The 19,396-nt window shown below is 37.0% G+C and overlaps 1 protein-coding gene across 1 annotated transcript in view; it reads right to left on the bottom strand.

Moving 5' to 3' along the window:
- The window catches only part of LOC148946969 (dipeptidase 1-like), a 225,545-nt gene that overhangs the window by 102,970 nt on the left and 103,179 nt on the right, over positions 1–19,396 (bottom strand). The gene's annotated exons all lie outside the window — the stretch shown is intronic.

Below are 19,396 nucleotides of genomic sequence, written 5' to 3'. Positions count from 1 at the left end.
AACCCCATATAGAGTTTTTAAGTAGTAAGATTGCAACGAATGTTAGGATTATGAGAAAGCTGAAGAAATTTTTCCCCTATGATGTAATAAGGTCTTTTTATTTTTCTACTGTTCACCCTTATCTTTTGTACTGTAATGTCGTTTCGTCGAGTACTTTCCCGACACATTTACTTCCGCTTCGTGCGATGCAGAACTCAGCTATAAGAGTGCTTTATGGTGATAAAAAAGGTTCATCAGTGAGAAGGAGATATGTCGAACGACATATTCTGCCTTTACACGGAGTTTCTAAGTTTTATTCAGTTTTGTTTTTGTTTAAGTATGAGCGTGGATTATCGCCACAATGTTTCAGTCAAATGTTCGTGGCTGTAAGTAATGTCCATGAATACTGAACCAGAACAGCATCCCAGATAAGACGACCTCAGACTTTCGCTCGAAGATCATTCTTCTCTATCCGTCATGTGGGACCAGGGTTTTATAATAGTTTACCAAATGAATTATTAGTTGAAAATAATATTGCTAGTTTTAGGAGTAGGTTAAAATATCTGGATTTAGGTGAGCATAACATTTCTTAGCGATATTCTCTTGAGGGGTCTCTCAGTTGTATTTTGGTTATTTTTTTATTGGGGTTGTGTGAGGGTGGTAGTGAGAGAACGGTGATAATTAGTTATGGTTTGTTTTTTTATTTTTGGGGCTGCACTAAGTTGGAGGAGGTTGTGCCGTGCTTTTCTTTCTCTCTTTTTTATTTATTTATTGTTTTACGTTGTTGATAGCGGTGTATATATCAGGTTTTTTTTTTAAGGGTGTATAGCCTAAACAAGTTTTCTTCTGATGGTTGATTTATTTATTTGTTTGATTTAAATAAAAAAACTTATCAGTTACCCTGGGGGCATATAAGGTTTTCATAGAAACCGTTGTCGTAGAAACTTCAAAAGGGGCTCATTCGATTGGACATTGAAATGGCTAATGCTCTTTTTAATAGTCGAAAGTGATTGGAATGCAACTAACACCCCTTCCACGCCCACCATTTATCCTAACACATCAAATCAAAATTTTGAGATAGCCCTTTTATTAAACGTAGTTGAAAGTTCCAGATATTAGATCTTTGGGGATGATTATCCCCTCAGAGCCGTCAGACTAGTTTCTGCTCGTTTTGAGTTTGAAATATTTTAATTTCTTTTTGTTTTGGGTTTCATCTGTTTATTTTAGTCGAAAGTGAATGGAGAGCAACTAAGCCCTCTCTCATGCCCTCCATTTCCCCAAACACATTCAATTACAATTTTGAGATAGCCATTCTGTTCAACGTAGTTGAAAGTTCTGAAAATTATTATTTTGAGGATGGCAAACCCCCCAAACTCTTCAGTGCAAGGATTGCAAGTTGTGCCCTGGGGGCATATAATGTTTTTATAGAAAGCATTTTCGTAGACTTCAAAAAGGGCTCATTCGAATGGAAACTGAAAGGGCTAGTACCCTTTTTAATTGTCGAAAGTGATTGGACGGCAACTAGCCCCCTCTCAAGCTCACCATTTCCCCAAAAACATCCAATCAAAATTTTGAGATAGACATTTTGTTCAACGTAGATGGAAATTCTGGAAATTAGGTCTTTGAGGATGACACTCCTCCCAGAGCCCTCAGGTCTCAGGTTGTAAGCTATGCCCTGGGGACATATGAGATTTTTCATAGAAAATGTTGTCGTAGAAACTTCAAAAAAGGATCATCCAATTGGAAATCGAAAGGGCTATGGCCTTTTTTAATATGCTAGTCGAAACTGATTGGAGGGCAACTAACCTCCCTCTCATGCCCACAATTTCCCCAAACACATCCAATCAAAATTTTTGAAGTTTTATGACAATGCTTTCTATAAGAGCCTCATATGCCCCCATGACATAACTTACAACCCTTGCCTTGAGGGTTATGGGGGGTTGTCATCCTCACAGACACAATTTCCGGAACTTACAACTACGTTAAAAAAAGGGCCATATAAGATTTTGGAGGAAAAAGTGGGCGCGAGAGGGGGGTTAGTTGCCCTCCAATCACTTTCGACTATTAATATCGATGCAGAGATTAATCTAAGCAGAAATTAATCTGAGTAGGGTTCTAAACCCTATGCTTTCTAAAAGCCAGAATATAATTTGTATTTAGCTGAAAAAAATCTTTTAAATGTTTTAACTTATAACTTTAAGAAAAAAAATTAATTAAAATTTTAAGGAATAAATATTAGAATATGTATATTAAACTGACAATGCACATTATTTTCAGTAAATTCATTTGAATTTTTCCAGTAAAGTACTATTTGATTCTATTTTTGTTCTTTTTTGGTTTAATGGAGTTCTTTACTTTTTTTTTAAAACTTATTTTGTGCAAAATTTTTTTTTGATTAATTAAATAACAAAAACAAGATTTTATTCCGATTTTATACAAGAAATTATTCCGTATATGAAAGGGGCTGTCTTCTCCTCAACGCCTCGCTCTTTACGCTAAAGATTTTTATTGTTTTAAAAAGTAGAGTTGTGAGAAAGAGTCAAACCTTAGCGTAAAGAGCGAGGCGCTAAGGAGGGGACAGCCCCTTTCATATACGGAATAATTTCGGTTTGTTTTAAGTTTTAATGTCGCTCCTTACTTTCAGTTAAAAAAAAAACTTGTCTTTTTTATTTAATTTTTGAACGTTTTTAATTTAGAGCAAGTTTTGATTTTGGCTCACCTTACATGAATAATTAAAAGGAAATTTGCATGTTAATTTTACTTTTTTTTGGCTAAATGGCTTTCTCGAAAGTTGTTTAATTTTATTTACGAACGTTTTTATTAGTAAGAAATATATTTAACTTACGAATTAACTTACGTAACGAACTTCTTTATTTATAATAGGGGGTTCTATACCCCCTATTATACGTAATATCCTAGTCAATACCTCGCTCCTAACGCTAAAAGTTCGAATTTTTTTTTCTAATTCTTTAAGAATAACCCCTTAATCAAAGAGGCCGTTAATTAGAATAAATAGCTCTTATGAAAGTACTAAAGAAACTTTAGCGTAAATAACGAGGTACTGCCTAAGGGACGAACCCTATCATATATGTAATAGTTTCTGATCGTTTTAAGTTTTGATGTGGAAAATTTTTCAGTTGAAAAGTTTTTCAGTTGAAAACTTGTTTTCTTTTATTTAATTTCTGATCTTTTTTTAAATAATGCTGAGATATCTGGCACCCTCTGCATAGAAATGTCCCTTCTCCCATGAAAACCTCCTCCATGGAAAGATCCTCCCACGTACATCCCGATCCCCCCTCATACCAGAAAAAATCCCCCCTGGAAACGTCTGCCTACTTCCCAATAACCATTACTTTATGTAAACATTGGGCAAAGTTCATAACTTGCACCCCTTCCCCCGGGAACTGTGGGGGATTAAGTCCTCCTAAAAGACGTAGTTATTATCTTTTTCGACCATGCTGAACAAAATAGTTATCTTAAAATTTTGATCAGGTGACTTTGGGAAAAATGAGCGTGGGAGGGGGCCTAGTTGACCTCCATTTTTCACTTAAAAAGGGCACTAGAACTTTTTGTTTCCGCTTGGTTGAGCCCTCCCGCTATATTCTATGACCACTGGGTCGACACGATCACCCCTGGGGAATAAAAAACAAACAAACAAAAAACAAATAAACACGCAACCGTGATCTTTCTTCGGGCAAAAAATACAAAATTCCACATTTTTGCAGACATGAGCTTGAAATATCTACAGTAGGGTTCTTTAATACGCTGAATCTGATGGTGTGATTTTCCCACACCAATACCATTCCTTTGATGGTAATGACTTTTAGGGGGTTTTCTCCCTTTTTTCAAAAATAAGGCAAACTTTCTCAGGTGCTTAACTTTTGATAGGTAAAACTAAACTTGATGAAACTTATATATTTGAAATCAGCATAAAAATTGGATTCATATGATGTATCTACTGGTATCAGTTTCAGTTACTATTGAGCCGGGTCGCTCCTTACTTACAGTTCGTTACCACGAACTGTTTGATAAAGAAAAAACAAGTTTTTTTTTCAACTGAGAATAAGGAGTAACATCAAACATTAAAACGGACACAAACCTTAAAGGGTATTAGGGGGGTTGCCCCCTCCTCAATATCTCGTTCTTTCCGCTAAAGTTTATTTTAGAACTTTTAAAAAAGCTTATTATTCTACTTAAACGGCTTTTGTATTTTAGGAGTCGTTCTTAGACAATTGGGACAAGAAGTTAAACTTTATCGTAAATATAAAGTTAAACTTTATACGTAATAGTTTCTGATCGTTTTAAGTTTTGATTTTGCTCCGTACTTTTAACTGAAAAACTAGTTCCTTATTTAATTTTCTGATTGTTTTAAATAATGCCGGGAAATCCGGTTCCCCCTCCACGGAGAATTCCTCCATAGAAAGTTCTTCCAAAGCAAAATACCTCCTCTTCCTCGCAAGGAAAATGCCCCCCAAATGATTTCATTCTAGCTGAAATTCCGGGTGAAAAAATTTTCTTAGCACACTTTCATCAGAGGCAACACTATACGGCTCCAACGTTTTATTACTATTTTTTTCCCAGAGGCACTTCATATGGAAGGGGTCGTCCCATAAACTTCAGAGGGTGCTGATTCAATTGGAAATCGAGAGTTCTAGTTCCTTTTTTAAGAGTCAAAATTGATCGGTGGGAAACTAGCCCCCCCCCCCCGCGCCCTTCTTTTCCCAAATGCAACCGATAAAATTTTGAGATAGCAATTTTGTAAAAAATAGTTCAAAGATCATATAACAAAAACTCCGGTGTCGACACAAGTCCCAGGTCCGGGGGCTGGCATTATAAGTTATGCCATGGGGGCATATATGGTTCTTATGGAAGGAATGCTCGTATAAACTTCAGAGGGCTCATTTGATCAGAAATTGAAATGTTCTAGTAAACTTTTTGTGAGTAAAAGAGATCGGAGGGTAACCAGTATTCCCCAGGCCCTTTTTTCCCAAATGCATCTGATAAAAATTCTTAGATAGCAATTTTGTTAAAAATAGTTCGAAGATGATATAAAAAAAACTCCAGTGTCAACACAACCCCCAGGGCCCTGGGGCAGGCGTTGTAACTTATTCCCTGGGGGTATATATGGCCCTTATGGAAGGGATGCTCGTGTACACTTCAGAGAGGGCTCGTTTGAATGGTAATTGAAAGTTCTAGTTCACTTTTTAAGATTCAAAAGAGGTTGGAGGGCAACTAGCCCCTCTTCTCTATGCCCTTTTCCCCTCAAACCCGTCGGCTACAAATTTCGAGATAGCCATTTTTTTTAAATAGTTCAGAAATTAGATAACGAAAACTCCGGTGTCGACACAGCCCCCCAGGGTTTGCGGGTTGCCGTTGTGAGTGTTGTCCAGGGGGCGTATAATTTCTTATGAAAGGGATGGTCGTATAAACTTCAGAGAGGGCTCATTTGATTTGAAATTGAAAATTTTAGTTCACTTTTTAAGAGTCAAAAGATATCCCAGGCCAACTAGCCCCCCCCCCCCCACACACACCCTTTTTTCCCCAAACCCATCTGACAAAAATTGTGAGATCACTATTTCGTTCAAAATAGTTGAAAGGTCAGATAAGAAAACCTCCTATGTCGACACAACCCCCCAGGGCCGGGGGAAGGCGTTCTAAGTTATGATCTGGGGGCATATATGGTTCTTAAGGAAGGGATGCGCGTATAAACTTCGGAGAGACCTCATTTGATTGGAAATTGAAAGTTTTTGTTTTTAAGAGTCAAAAGATATCGGAGGGCACCTAGCCCTTCCCCCCCCCCTACACGCTCTTTTTTCTCAAACTCATGTGATAAGAATTTTGAGATAGCTATTTTTTAAAAATAGTTCAAAGACCATACAACGAAAACTCCGGGGTCGACAAAGCCCCCAGGGCCCAAGGGCAGGCGTTGTAAGTTAAGCCGAAAATAGCGACGAAGACCACACTGCCTTTCCATCACAAACAACAAAAGTACGAAGAACAAAAGGGAAATCTTTTTGTAAGACAGTGGAGATAATTTGAATGAATATTTCTGCCCTATGTCCAAGGGCCGTCCTCAGCAAGACAAAAATATATAAAAGAAAAAAGACTCACAACAACATGCGACCAATAAAACCAAAAAAGTGGAAATTCTTTCAAAACAATCCTAGCATCATTACTTCAGCGAAGTTCAACCAGGACTGATAAAAAGTAAGGTAAAACAAGACGATTCAATGAAATGAAAGAAAATAAATTAAAAACATGTTCTTATTGCTAATCCAGCCTTTTTGGCAGCTAACCTCACAGGTCTTTTTGTAACCGGTTCTGTGTTAATGTCTATCGGTTTTTTAAAATATTTTGTAAGACCGTTTTTAATTAAATTTGTGTATAGAGCATTTAGTGTATATTCCCCCAAGTCCCTATTTAAGTAAATATTATTATTAATCTTAAGTCTGATTTCAATTGCTTCTCGAACTACCTGCTTTATGCCTAGGTCATTGCTAATAAGGGCAGATTCATCAAAAAGTATATTGTGGTTAGGATTTTCAAAAATATGGCTGCCTAATGCAGAATCAGATGAAACAGTGGAAATATTAGAATTTAAAGCAAGGCATTCCTTTAAGGCCCATAGTAGCTTGTACGAAAGCCCCCACATCCAATATTGGGAAATGGTTATGTACAGCCTTTAAACCTTTGCTTTACTCTCAAAAATCATATATATGTAATTTGGTTGATTTAGTTGAAAGAATTAAAAACCTAAATATTTCAGAAAATACAATTATAAGTAGCTTTGACATTGTTTCAATGTATACAAATATTGATGTCACAGCATCTGAACAGTTATTAGAAAATAAAATCAAAGAAAATTATCACTTAATAGAAGCTTCAGCAGCAGGAATACATTGTGATGTTTTAATGACCTTGGTTAAACTTTGTAACAAATACTCAATGTATTTCCAATTCCGTAATTCTTTTTATCAGCAAATTAATGGTTTAGCGATGGGCGCTCCCCTCTCCGGGTTACTGGCAAATATTTAGGTGGAACATATTGAAAATTGGGCATTAGATTCGTATTTTTTTAAACATATCTTTTGTGGACGGTACATGGATGACGTAATTTCACTCTGGAACTATGGGGAAAATGAGCTTAAGGGTTTTTTAGATCACCTTAATACATATGATAGAAATTTACAGTTTACCTTAGAAATTGAAATCGCAAATAAAATCCCAGTCCTGGATGTGTTAGTTATTCGTAGCTTTGATAAACTCAATTTTACTATTTATAGAAAACCAACACAAAATAATAGATATTTGCATATTACATCAAACCACCCCCCTCAAGTTAAAAGAGCAGTTGTAATATCCCTCGGCGACCGCGCCCTAAATATTTGTTCTGATTCCCACATCACATCAGAATTAAATTTTATCAAGGACATACTTTTTGGAAATGGGTATCCTATGATATTTATTAATAATGTAATTAACTGTAGACTGAAATGACATTCCCGTAAAATTAATGATAGCTTACCAAGTGAGATGTTTGACAAGCCCTTAAATATAATCTACCTCCCCTATTTCCCAAAAATCACTACAAATCTTAAAAAAGTTTGCACAAAAAATAATCTGCATGTAGTATTCACAAATAATTTTAGAATCATAAATTTTCTAAATTCTGGTAAAGATAAAACCCCAGTTACTCGCCAAAGAGGGGTCTATCAAATACCATGCGATTGTGGCAAATATTATATAGGTAGAACACACCAGAATTTAGAAAAGCGCATACAACAGCATAAAGATGATATTGTCAAAGCTTTAAATTCTAATATTTCCACTGTTTCATCTGATTCTGCATTAGGCAGCCATATTTTTGAAAATCCTAACCACAATATACTTTTTGATGAATCTGCCCTTATTAGCAATGACCTAGGCATAAAGCAGGTAGTACGAGAATCAATTGAAATCAGACTTAAGATTAATAATAATATTTCCTTAAATAGGGACTTGGGGGAATATACACTAAATGCTCTATACACAAATTTAATTAAAAACGATCTTACAAAATATTTTAAAAAACCGATAGACATTAACACAGAACCGGTTACAAAAAGGCCTTTGAGGTTAGCTGCCAAAAAGGCTGGATTAGCAATAAGAACATGTTTTTAATTTATTTTCTTTCATTTCATTGAATCGTCTTGTTTTACCTTACTTTTTATCAGTCCTGGTTGAACTTCGCTGAAGTAATGATGCTAGGATTGTTTTGAAAGAATTTCCACTTTTTTGGTTTTATTGGTCGCATGTTGTTGTGAGTCTTTTTTCTTTTATATATTTTTGTCTTGCTGAGGACGGCCCTTGGACATAGGGCCGAAATATTCATTCAAATTATCTCCACTGTCTTACAAAAAGATTTCCCTTTTGTTCTTCGTACTTTTGTTGTTTGTAAGTTATGCCCTGGGGCATATATGGTTCTTATGAAAGGGATGCTCTTATAAACTTCAGAGAACACTCATTTGACCGGAAATTGAAGGTTCGAGCTCACTATTTAAGGTCAAAAGATATCCGAGGGCAATTAGTCCCCCCCCTCCCACGCCTTTTTTCCAAACCCATCCGATGAAAATTTTGAAATAGCCATTTTGTTAAAAATGGTTCAAAGGTCAGATAAGAAAAACTCCTGTGTCTAGCAACCCCCCAGGATTCGGGGGCCGGCGTATTATGTTATGCTCTAGGGGCATATATGGTTCTTTTAGAAGGGATGCTCGTATAAACTTCGGAAAGGGCTCATTTGATTGGAAATTTAAAGTTCTAGTTCACTTTTTAAGATTCAAAAGAGATCGAAGGGCAAATAGCCCCCCCCCCTCTCCACGCCCTATTTTCCTCAAACCCATCCAATAAGAACGTTGAGAGAGCCACACTTTCATTTGAAAAAGACTTTAATTTCTGATTGTTTTTAAAATCATGCCAGAAGATTCCCTCCTTCGTGGAAAAGTCTTAACGCAAATGCTCCCCCCTCCCTCCGTCTCCTAGTTGAAATTTACTCCCGCAGAAAATTCCCTCTGAAGAATTTATCCCGTGGAGAACTCTCCCCCATGGAGAGTTTGTCCCATGGAAATCACCTCCTATGGAAAGAGACTCTAAAATACTAGAAAATCCCAACTCGGTTGAAATTCCCCCGGTTCATTCCCCTGAAATTTTCACATTTAAAATTGAGTCGGTAAAAAGAAAGTAAGACGAATAAAAAGAACTTTGTAAAGGATTTCTGGCGAATTCCCCCAGTGCGAAATTTTCCCTGGAAAGGTTAAAATAAAACACAAAAATAAACACGCATCCGTGATCTTTCTTCTGGCAAAAAAGAAAAAAGACAAATACAAAATTCCACATTTTTTGCAGATGGGAGCACAAAAGTGTTTTTGGATAAGCTGAATCTGATGGTGTGATTTTCAGTAAGATTTTTTTACTTTCAGGGGTGTTTCCTCCTTTTTTTGAAAATCAGGCACATTTTCCCAGGCTTGTGGCTTTTGATAAATAGCACTAAAATTAATAAATCATATATTTTTGGATTCTGGATAATAAAACGATTCTTTTGATACATCTATTAATATCCAAGTTCTGTTTTTTACAGTTTCGGTTACTATTGAGCCGCGCCGCCCCTTACTTACAGTTCTTTACCACAACCTGCTTGATACATTTAAAACACTCAGTTGAAACCAGACCTGCACAACCTGTATTTCAGGGGGAAATTGTTTTTTTCAAAAACACCCCCTTTTTGGCCCGTGGAACGTTTGCAAGGGCGTACCACGAGAGCTCAAATCAAGATGTCTGTTTTTTTGTTTTTTTTAGTCTCATAATATACGAGTAAAACGTGAAAATAAATATAATATTTGGAAAAAAAGAAGAATATGGAAGTGAGATAAGAAAAATTCTTGATTATCCTGTTTTAATTTTTTTTTCTGTGGTAAATACCCAGGAAAATACACAAGGGTAGGGGAAGGGTTTTTATTCCTTCCCTTAAGAAAAAATAAGCACTCATATTTTTCCCACTGAATATACAAAACGTTCAGAGTGACAGAAAACATTCATACAGGCAAATTAAACACAAAATTTTCATTAATAGTTCACTAGAGTAACAGTAGAGGTATTGCTGCTTTAAAATTAATTGTCCAGTCAAACTAATGCTAGTTTTTCATATGATGTCAAGCATGTGAATTGTTATTAGGCAGACTACTCGAATGCCACGCTAAAGGGATTATGAACTTGCAATAAGTTGTCACGAACTGCTCATTTATAATTCAGGAGAATTTCCAAGACCTTTCCTTTTCCATTGCCTTTTTTGAAAGCTCTCTTAAGAGAAACACTGCTCGTTAGCATAAACTTCAAATATCAGTAAATGAAGAATTCTTCTCAAGAAGTCTGCAGTTTTATTACACTATTCTTGCTTTCCAGAGCAGACTAAAATAGGGTTATGACTTACGAGAGAGATATCATCTTGAATTAAAAGTGGAGGAGAGCAAAAAAAAAAAACAGATAAAGAGAAACAACTATGTCAAATTTAGGACCAAATTTTGAAAAAAAAAATTAAATGAATCCCAGTGAGAGGAAAGACGTTGCAAAAATAATGCTAAACGCTAAAAATACAGATAATATAGAAGGGGCTGACTCTCCAGATTGTTCAATCAGTTTTGAGGAGCCCTTGGTCCAAAAATAAATATTTAAATTATTAAATGTTTAGCAAAAAAGTGAAAAAGGAAAAAATAGTAGCATGTAAAGCTAATTCAGGAATGGCAACTATTATTTTGATTAATCTTACTTGCAGAAACTTTACTGCGAAAACAAACTTATGGGGATTTCAGAAAGAGCCTGAAACCGCTCGAAAATGGGGTTGCATCGAAAAGAAAAATGTGCAATTAAAGTCATGACGGCCGAAAATTCGGTGGCCAGTGTGTATCCCCCCCGGCGATTGCCCCCTGGAAAATACCCCCCCCCCCTCCAAGAATATCCCCCCGTGGAAATGCCCCCGCAGAAAATACCCCCCAAGGGAAATACCCCTCAGAAAATCCCCCCCCGAAAATTCATGATAATTGAATAAGAATTTCAGTTCTCATCTCAACTTGAACAACAAAGAAATTAACTTTTTTTGTATGGGTACCCTTAACATGTCTCCTTCTTAGTGATTTTTCTCAGGAATGATCGTATAAAACCAATTGTCATAGAAGGTTGGGAGAGGGAAAGTTTGAGAAGAAATCGTAATATCAAGAGCCCTTCTTAAATAATATGAGATATTTTGTCAAGTGCAAAGTGTTCTTGCATCCTGAACCACAAAACATCAAATTTTGTCATAAGAGGGTTAAAATGACAAGAAATACCAATTATAAGATGGCCAATTCATCTTTAATGGTTTAAGGTCATCTTTAATAGAAGGTTTTAAGCTCCCCTTTTTGAAAACATCTCTACAGTAGGGATATCAAGCAATACAGTATGAGGTGAAATGCCATTCTGAGCCATGTTTATTCATAAAAAGTCAGCTGACAATGATATGAATGCCGGAGTTACTATTGTGGCTGTTGAGAATCATCTGCAAATGATAACTTTCAAACAGTTCGTGGTAACGAACTGTAAGTAAGGAGCGATCCGGCTCAATAGTAACCAAAACTCTAAAAAACGAGATTTTGATACCAATAGATACATCAAAAGATTTGTATTTTTATGTTGATTTTAAATATATAAGTTTCATCAAGTTTGTCTAACCCGTCAAGAGTTACGAGCCTGATAAAAATTTGTCGTATTTTCGAAAAAAGGGGGAAACACACACCAAAAAAGTCATATAATATTAATGAAAATCAGACCATCAGATTCCGCGTATCAGATAACCCTACTGTAGAGGTTTCAAGGTCCTATCTGCAAAAATGTGGAATTTTATATTTTTTGACAGAAGAAAGATCACGGATGCGTGTTTAGTTGTTTTTTTTTTTTTGTTTTTTTTTTTCCAGGGGTGACCATACCAACCTGGTGGTCCTTGAATGTCGCAAGAGTAATTTTAATTCGAACGGAAATCAATGTTACTATTGCCCTTTCTAAGTGACCACTAAAATTGGAGGACAGCTAGACCCCCTCCCACGCTAATTTTTTCCCAAAGTCACCGGATCAGAATTTTGAGATAGCCATTATGTTCAGCATAGTCGAAAAATGTAATAACTATGTCTTTGAAGACGAATTAGTCCCCCATATTCCCCGGGGAAGGGCTGCAAGTTATGAACTTTGCCCATTGTTTACATATAGCGTTGGGAAGTATACAGACGTTTTCAGGGGAGGGGTGTCTGGTGGAAGGGGGTGGGGCGGAGTAGAGGTTCACGTGGGAGGATCTTTCTATGGAGGAATTTGTCATGGGAGAAGAGAATTTCCATGAAGGGGGTGCTGAATTTCCCAGTATTATCTAAAAAAAAATCCGAAATTAAATAAAAAAAAGTTTTTCAACTGAAAGTAAGGAGCAGTATTAAAACTTAAAACGAACAGAAAATATTACTTACATAAGGGGGGACTGCCTCTCCTCAATAGCTCACTCTTACGCTAAAGTTTCTTTTAAGTTTTAAAAGAGGTTATTATTCTAATTAAACAGCCTTTGTGATTCAGGAGTCCTTGTCAGAAAAAAACTTTATTGTAAAAAAAAAATTATTATTAGTTAAAAAAGTAAATTTAATATGCAAATTTCGGTTGAGTTATTCATGTATGGTGAACCAAATTCAAAAGCTGCATTAATTCAAAAACGTTCAGAAATTAAATAAAAAAACAAGTTTTTTTTAACTGAAAGTAAGGAGCGACATTAAAACGTAAAACGAACAGAAATTATTTCGTATATGAAAGGGCATGTCCCATCCTTAACGCCTCGCTCTTTACCCTAAAGTTTGACTCTTTCTCACATCTCTACTTTTTAAAACAATAAAAAGCTATTACTACTACTGCTACTATTACTACTACTACTACTAGTACTACTACTACTACTACTTCTACTACTACTACTGCCCCTACTTCTACTACTGCTACTACTGCTAACACTACTACTAATGCTCCCTCTGTTGCGACTATTACTAAGGCTATGGGTATTTAGGTGAATTTTAAGGGAATGTTGAGGGAGAAGTTGAATTAAATGAAAACACAGTATGGGCACAGAGGTTGTCAAAAGAGCACATCTGCAATATCTTTGAAACGGCTTATAGTATTAACACTTACTTCGAGTTGAAAGCTTCAAATGGTTTGAAGATATCCGCAGCACTGAGTTACATATTGCCTTCAAGCTGGCGAATCTTCTTACTCAAGAAGAAGCCCAGGTTTGAGGTGATAAGGCCTTACACTGTGCCTCCGCCAAATACCCCTATTACTACTAATGATTACAACTCACTGCAGCACCAGGCCACCTGAGGACAACACAGCTATGAAGGCTACTTTCCCTTCACAATCTATTTAAAGCCTCCCTCCTTACACACTTCGAAGAAGTTCCAATTTCTCTTTAATCTTTCCGTATGACCTGCTGCCACCCAATTTGGGGATGAAATGCTTTTTGTTTGGCTCTAAATGGTTGGCCAAAAAGGACGATCTTTAGAAATCTGCCATCTTCCATCTGCAGAAGGTGTCCTAGTTATTTCAACATTTCTCTCATTGTAGCCCTAGAAAGCGGAACAAACCTACTTTTTTGTACTACTTACTGTTTGAAATATGGCCGGTCAGATGGGTATAAAAAATCCATAGAATGTTTCAAGGCCGTAAGACCACTATCATCACTGTAGCTTCCAATATATAAATCTTGGTTCGCCAACTTTGCTTCTCGTACTTTGAAACTGATTTTCAACTGTGGAAAAACACTTGAGTAGCTCTAAGTTATCACTTTACCGAATTTTCCGCACTAATCGGGCAAAACTTGAAACGCTGCGGCACAATAAAGCCAAAAACAGCACTTTGCTGCAGCGCGATATCTTTCACCGGTTAGAGAAGGGGTTAGATGTGAAGGTAAGCTTTAAAATGATCTTTAAAAGTCTCTCTATAGTTATTCGTTGGTAAACTCTGTGGTAACTTGTTCTGGAAGTGACTGAAAAATTAATATTTCTGGAATTTACTTGGTAGTTTATACGCGGGAAAAAATAGCCAGGGACACTTCCCGAAGGAATTTTATATTGCTAAGCTCTAAAGTCTAGGCTCTCACAGACTTCGTAATTACAGGTTCTGTAATTTGAAGCCTGCTAACATTACGAGCTTTCCCCCCTCCCACAAAAAAATCCACACCTCGCACCCAACATAATTTGGCAGTGGTGGTTAGAATCATAAACATTTTGTGTGATTTATGCTTTGGCAACATGCAGCATGCTTAAATTTCTGCTTAAATAGTTGATGGTGTAGGGGAGTATGGTGTTGGAGTGGTCACAGATTCACTTTAGGACTCGAGATACACAGGTTCTTTTTCAATTTAACAATTTCAATTAAACAAGACATTTTCAATTTAACCACGATGCTACCTGTTTGTCTTTTTTCTTAAGAATTTCGTAATGGGGGGGAGCACTAAATACAGCTTGGATTTGGAGAAACTCGTTTTTTGCCTCTAATATACGGACAAAACATCATTGTGTGATTTTTCAAAATACAACATGCCTACCGTTCCTCGCATGAATTTTGTAGGGTATTATGTTGGAGGGGCTGTGATTGCTCATTGGTATTAGTAGATAATTCCTGCCTGATTTCAGTTAAAACAGGAGCAACATACCTACATTACTGCTGAACAGTTGGCAGTAGCGGGGGAACTGTAAGATTTGGAGGGCTCAAAGGTCCACTATGAGCCTTCAACAATCCCTATTGATAATCATTTTACTCTACAATTTAAACAATGTGATGTCTACACATTCGTTATCTAAGAAAGTTTGAAGCAGGGGAAGATCAAGTGTATATTTGACTTTCTTAGTTTTCGCACCGAAAACGGACATGAATAACTTTTGAAACGAGTTGAAACTTAGCCGGTTTTTGTACTGAGTCTAAACTTCATTTGTTTTAGTTCACAGTCAGTCCACGTATTTGTTTTAGCTCTGTTTCAAATTGAGACCCATTTGTGCATCTCTTCGAAATTTGATCATCAAAATTCAGTAATTTTGATTTAGCAAGTTTTAACACTAAAAATCCTCAGCCTTGACTTAGATCGATTTTACACAGTTTCAGGGCTTTTTCCTATAAAAGCCCGTCTTAGCTTCACACCAATTCAGGAGCTCAATCGTTTTTGCACCAAATTAGGACTTGCTCGTTCTTTCACCGAAAGAACGAATGTCTTGGTTTTGCATCGAGTAGCCACTCACAGCTCCGACCTATCTTGGGTTTGTCACAAGTCAGCACTTGGCTTGTTCTAACACAAAGCCACAGCTCCCTCTTTTGTCTGAAAGAACGCTCCTTTCTCAACCGAACAGGTCCACAGCTTGACCTTAGATTTATTTTCGCAACAATATTCCAAATATTGGAATTGCCTATTTTTGTACCGAGTTAGAATACAGCTTAGATTCTGCTTATTTTTGTACTGAGATTGAGAATCCTTTCACTGATTCTGTTTAAACAAGGCACATCACATTTATCCTTGTGCTAAAGCGCCAGTGGCTTGATGGGAGGGGTAGCATATAATTTTAACTTTCCTTTCTCAATGAGTCCACTTCCAAGTTTTCATAACCGTCCATTCCTATAAGTCAATGAAAACCCAGAGAAAATTAAAAATACAAAGGTCATGGGAGACATATCCTTCTTTTTGAAGTCAATGCCACTGGATTAACTCAGCTAATTTTAAATGATTTTGTCTGTTGTCCTTACGATTAAGTCAGAAATAGCAAACTTAAATTCAGTTCCTCACACACCTAGCGGTGCTTAAGGCAGCAGCATTAGATGGCCACAGCTACCTTTGCTAAGCTTTTGACTAGAGTTCCTCCATGGAAGGCTTTGTTCTCCCTGCCTCTTTAGAGCCTTCCAAGGGTTATTTTTGGTCTTATGGACTTGAAAAGACCAGATGATGTCTAAAACCATAGAATGGCCAAAGGCTGTTAATTTTTATTCAATTGCTTTTCACTCACTATGTTGTCCTTTTGCATCCTTTTTTTATTGACTTATAGATTACCCGGATACCCGAACCGTCCTTTGTACATAAAAACGACAAATAAATATTACCCATAAATTAATTTAATTATCGAATGTTTCTCCCTTGCCCAAACTCACAATTATTGTCGTTGTTCCTGAGGGAAATGATGAATCTCTTGGCAATATTTTACCTGTAATTATCAGATTTGTCTTTTAATATTGTGCTGACTCCTATCTTCTTAAACATTGTAACATAAGACACCTGAAGAACTACTTCCGAGTCATTCCAAACGTCTGTCAGATCAGACAAGGAAATGACCTATCAAAATATGTTTTAAGTGCCTTTGGCACTTAGAAGCTCGTCCGACAGCTTCACTAAGGCAACAAAAAAGAAAAAAAAAAAACTAAAATGTCTATGAGATGTTTGACACTTTCCCTTCCATTCAGAGGGATTTACAGTGGGAACTTTACCCTCTCGCATTCTTAATGTACTTTCAAGAAATATTTGAGGGGATCATTGAGCTTCGATATATCTTTTCATTATTATTGTTATTAGTTTATCGGTGTCAATGTAATTGATATTGATCTTTTCGAAGGCCAAGTTGATCACTTACACATAAAACAAACTGCCAATGAGGTAAAAAAAAGGCTATTGCGGTTAGGGATTCAATGCACCAATCATTTAATGGAAAAATATCCAGGTGTCCTTAGTTTGCACAAGTGATGACCATGCCAAATTCGCTAAAGTGCCTTTTAACATAAAATGGCCAAATTGACCTTAAAATATATGGTACTTTCCCATTATATGGGCATTTCTAAAAAGTCAAGTTCGGCTAATGCTAATGAAATAAAATAAAATAGGATGAATATATAATAGTTTATAAGTAAATTTGGGCTATATATTTGCACATTAGGGTGGGGGTGGTGGGGGGTAAAGCATTGTAAATATTAAACACATAACCTAACCTAAGTACCTCCCCCCCCTAAACCCAAAAAAACAACAGTTTAAATTTTGTATACGCAATGAAAACCACGCTATGGATTGCATTACTCTGAAGCCGTCTCTTGAATTAACCCGTCAAAAACGGTTTTTTTCGTGACTGATTTCCTTATAAATGCCAAAATAATGGGAAAATGCCACTATATATATATATATAGAGAGAGAGAGAGAGAGAGAGAGAGAGAGAGAGAGAGAGAGAGAGAGAGAGAGAGAGAGAGAGAGAGAGAGAGAGAGAGAGAGAGAGAGAGAGAGAGAGAGAGAGAGAGAGAGAGAGAGAGAGAGAGAGAGAGAGAGAGAGAGAGAGAGAGAGAGAGAGAGAGAGAGAGAGAGAGAGAGAGAGAGAGAGAGAGAGAGAGAGAGAGAGAGAGAGAGAGAGAGAGAGAGAGAGAGAGAGAGAGAGAGAGAGAGAGAGAGAGAGAGAGAGAGAGAGAGAGAGAGAGAGAGAGAGAGAGAGCACACACACACACACACACACACACACACACACACACACACACACACACACACACACACACACACACACACACACACACACACACACACACACACACACACACACACACACACACACACACACACACACACACACACACACACACACACACACACACACACACACACACACACACACACACACACACACACACACACACACACACACACACACACACACACACACACACACACACACACACACACACACACACACACACACACACACACACACACACACACACACACACACACACACACACACACACACACACACACACACACACACACACACACACACACACACACACACACACACACACACACACACACACACACACACACACACACACACACACACACACACACACACACACACACACACACACACACACACACACACACACACACACACACACACACACACACACACACACACACACACACACACACACACACACACACACACACACACACACACAAACACAAACACACACACACACAAACACACACACAGAGAGAGAGAGAGAGAGAGAGAGAGAGAGAGAGAGAGAGAGAGAGAGAGAGAGAGAGAGAGAGAGAGAGAGAGAGAGAGAGAGAGAGAGAGAGAGAGAGAGAGAGAGAGAGAGAGAGAGAGAGAGAGAGAGAGAGAGAGAGAGAGAGAGAGAGAGAGAGAGAGAGAGAGAGAGAGAGAGAGAGAGAGAGAGAGAGAGAGAGAGAGAGAGAGAGAGAGAGAGAGAGAGAGAGAGAGAGAGAGAGAGAGAGAGAGAGAGAGAGAGAGAGAGAGAGAGAGAGAGATATATATATATATATATATATATATATAATATACATATATATATCATATATACATATATATATATATATATATATATATATATATATATATATATATATATATATATATATATATATATATATATATATATATATATATATATATATATATATATATATATACTCAATAGCAAAAGTTGTATTGGTACTTGTCGGTTAAATAATAAACACTCGAAAAGTGAATTTTTGTTAAGGTTAATGAAATAAAACAAAATAGGATGAAAATATTATAGCTTAGAAACAAATTTGGGCTATGTATTTGCACATTAGGGGGGGGGGGGTAAAGTATAGCATATATCAAATACGTAACCTAGCCTAACCAAAATACAAAACAAATACTTAAATAAAATATAGCTGTAAATTTACCTTGCAACCCAGCCAAAGCAATTGTCTGGTCTAAAGAAGTTGCTTGACCCATATTCGCGTTCTCGCGCACAACTCGCGTTGACCCGAGTTCTTGTCTCATATTCGCATCATTTGCGATTGAAATTGTCAAGTGTTTATTATATAACCGACAAGTACCGTTGCATTTTATTTTTGACCTTATTTTATTTTCTCGGCATCGCTATTTTCACAAAGCATCATTTTCGGTGTCTACAATCGACAATCGACAAGCCCTTTGCGGTGAAACTTCAATAATTTAAAAGTGGACACTCGGATGTCTTCTGTGAGGCTCTATCATTGACAGCGGCGGATCCAGAGGGGGGTGACCCCCCCCCCTAGCGCAGTCTAAAGTAGTGTAATTTACTTAATTAACTCAAGTTTGCGTTAATTAAACTTTGCTCCTAACGCAAGTTTATCAGATCAACCTATTTTGTGTCAACCTCTAATCCTTTTTTTTCGTATCAACGTATTCCCCCCCCCCCTAAAAAATCCTGGATCCTCCCCTGATCATTGAAAACGGAAAAGAAGGTATTCTATGTTGTAGAGATGAGGGTCCCTTTCAGTAATGTCAAAGGAGTAGGTAGACACAGATTTTAACCACGACATTCTGTCAATTTCTCTTCAAAT

This window comes from Artemia sp. Qi Xiang Cuo, chromosome 11 (genome assembly GCF_049724085.1).
Source record: "Artemia sp. Qi Xiang Cuo chromosome 11, ASM4972408v1, whole genome shotgun sequence".
Classification (NCBI taxonomy): domain Eukaryota; kingdom Metazoa; phylum Arthropoda; class Branchiopoda; order Anostraca; family Artemiidae; genus Artemia; species Artemia sp. Qi Xiang Cuo.
Note: the sequence above shows the minus strand (reverse complement) of the source record. Positions and strands in the feature narration are given on the sequence as shown.